General features: G+C 51.6%; 1 long non-coding RNA gene across 1 annotated transcript; it reads left to right on the top strand.

Moving 5' to 3' along the window:
* The first annotated feature begins 276 nt into the window (after positions 1-276).
* On the top strand, positions 277-2,137 carry LOC130529206 (uncharacterized). The gene is made up of 2 exons (XR_008951506.1): positions 277-413; positions 1,746-2,137. It is a non-coding gene; the product is annotated as an uncharacterized LOC130529206 (long non-coding RNA).
* The last annotated feature ends 468 nt before the right edge of the window (positions 2,138-2,605 follow it).

Below are 2,605 nucleotides of genomic sequence, written 5' to 3'. Positions count from 1 at the left end.
TCAGGGCTGTGGAATCAGGAACTCTGCGCTCTGCTACGCCCCTGCACTGCTACCACCACTACACCCACGACCTCTGCTCCACTCCGGCTTTCACCCGCCATCCCTCCTCCGGAAACAAATGTGAATCTTGACATGAACGCTGCTCCTGAGCAAGTGCGAGGCACCTCGTACACCGGAGCCTGCAGAGGTGCCCCAGCCTCCATAAAAGACCTCCCCCAGCACACGTGCAAGGCTCCGCGGACCTGGAGGTGATTCCAGCGCGGCTCGTCCCGGCCTCCAGAGCAGGACTACGACAAACAGCGACGCGCCAGCCGAGACCCAATCCAGCAAAAGCGATCCCCGTTAATGAGAGTCCGGGGAGAAGGGCGTCGGAGTGGGCGGGCCTCAGAAGAGCGGCGAGACGTCTTGAAGTGGTTTGTTTGACTTTCCGCGAGCCACAGAGGAGCCGTGCTCAGCGCTCTTTAGAGGGGATTAATAATGAATTCATCCGCTGATTTCATCTCCAGCCAAGTCAGGTTCACCCTCCCAGACGCTCATTCAGGCACAACTGCCATCAAGCGTTTGTCACGATGCGTCTGTCTGTCTGTCTGTCTGTCTGTCTGTCTGTCTGTCTGTCTGTCTGTCTGTCTGTCTGTCTGTCTGTCTGTCTGTCTGTCTGTCTGTTAGGATGACTCACCACATCGTACCGTATGAGTAAAAGTCTGGCGTTTCTTGAGAGCACAACGAATTTAATTGGCTCCCGAGACCGTCTCTGACAACTGAGACCATGGAGGTGTCATCTGATGAGTAGTTTATTAAAACCATCGAGTTAAATATTGATGCGTGACGCGCCGCTTATTGCATGAGACGGAGGTCGATAAAGCCCGGTGACGTCGTCAATGGTTTCCGAGCCTCCGCGCAACTGTCGTTTTTGTCAAAGAACCAATTGACACCGAACTGACAGGAAACACGTGACAGGAGACACGGGAAATGGAAGACATGAGGACAGTATGAAAGCTTTAAGGAGCTGTGAGAGGGCAACAGGGAGAGGAGGGGTGCACCCAAATACTGGAGTCTGCCACAAGGGGGGTGATAGAGCTTCATTTGGAGAAATTTGTTCTTGCTCTCAGGGCAAAGAATGATGTCATTTTGTTCTCATGGAGGTGGTTTGGGAATTCTCCAGTTCCACTTCCTTGTTCGTTGCTTGGCCTTAACTGTTCAGTCTGGATAAAAATTCCAATGCGAACAAGAGCGAAGACGTACAAAAGATGGTTCAGTCAAGCTGCGATGTGTCGCCTCCCTTTGCATGTTTTGTGCTTTGGTGGAGAACAGCAAGGAGTGGAGGGGGAAAGGGAAAAGGGCGGCACTGTGAAGATCTGCCATCTGTTTGGTGCTGGAACAGAGAGATGGGCTTTTTGCTTACCTGCAGCATCAGCCTTGGAGGGGCGGCGAGGACATTTGTCAGAGTCAAGGAGTAAATAGTGAGGAAACAGCTCGCCATCTGTCTGGGCCCATTGATTTCACATGAAAGCAAATACATACGTTCTGGTTGTGTTACCCCCCCCCCCCCCACACACACACACACTCTGAATAGACACAGTCAAAATGGCACTTTTGACACCTTTGTCCTTTGAAGGTCTTTATAACAACCTCGCCATTGTGTCTGTCATGGCGTAAGCACGAAGAGCTCCCGTCAGTCTTGCCAGAACAGCAGCAGGACGGCGATAAACAAAGTCTCCTGATAGCACATCTGCTCTTTATTACAGTCCACCCCGCGAGGTTGGGACGTGCACGCAGCCGACCCGAACACGGAGCAGCGGCGGCGAAGGTCGGACGCAGACGCGGCGGCTCTGCGGCGCATTTGAAAGAGCGTCTTTGTCCATCAGCCTTCTCCAGCCTGGGCTTAAAGGTGAAGACGTCCCTTCACATCTGTCATGTGTCACGAGGCTCAGCGTGAAAGGCAGCGGGATAAAAAAAACCAAAACCAAACCAAGAAAAGCGAGAGGCAGAGGCTGATGCTGGGGTAGAGCTAGAGCTTTAATGCTGTGTGTCAGCACCACCTGCCTCCTCTTGTGAAATCTTTTCATGTTCCACCCACTGAGCTTCCAAGTCTCCATTTCTGCCCTTGAACAGACACTAATTAAACCACCAAATCTAATCCCGAATGGAAATTCCTTTCACCGTTTAAGTGTTTATCGTTAAATGAAGGATATTGACAGAATTATCGCCAGGGGGGCGTAATAACCAGATATGAGAGTGTGACTATGAGGTCTGTGGGCAGATAAACACCATAACAAAGCGGGACTAGGTGCTCTCTGCGCGTATTATCCCTGTTCGGCTTTGATCGTTTTGGCATTTCGCTGCAGACACTTTAGATATACAGCTGATGCAACCAAAATGTCATGACTTTTTTCCCCTGCTCAACCACCGGAGAGAGAGCCTTTTCATCCGGGGGAGATTCAGAAACAGCGCTAACCTTTCATCAACAATGCCGCCACTTTGCGCTCTGGAATTCCTAATTCAATGAGAGGCGTAGCGAGGCACCTGCTTTCATCGGGCCCGCCGCGAAAGCCTGCAGGAGGAGAGAAAGGAGTCGGAGCGAGGCAAGTTGTTGACAAGAATCAAG

The sequence above is a fragment of the Takifugu flavidus genome, chromosome 7, assembly GCF_003711565.1.
Source record: "Takifugu flavidus isolate HTHZ2018 chromosome 7, ASM371156v2, whole genome shotgun sequence".
In the NCBI taxonomy this organism is placed as follows: domain Eukaryota; kingdom Metazoa; phylum Chordata; class Actinopteri; order Tetraodontiformes; family Tetraodontidae; genus Takifugu; species Takifugu flavidus.
Note: the sequence above shows the minus strand (reverse complement) of the source record. Positions and strands in the feature narration are given on the sequence as shown.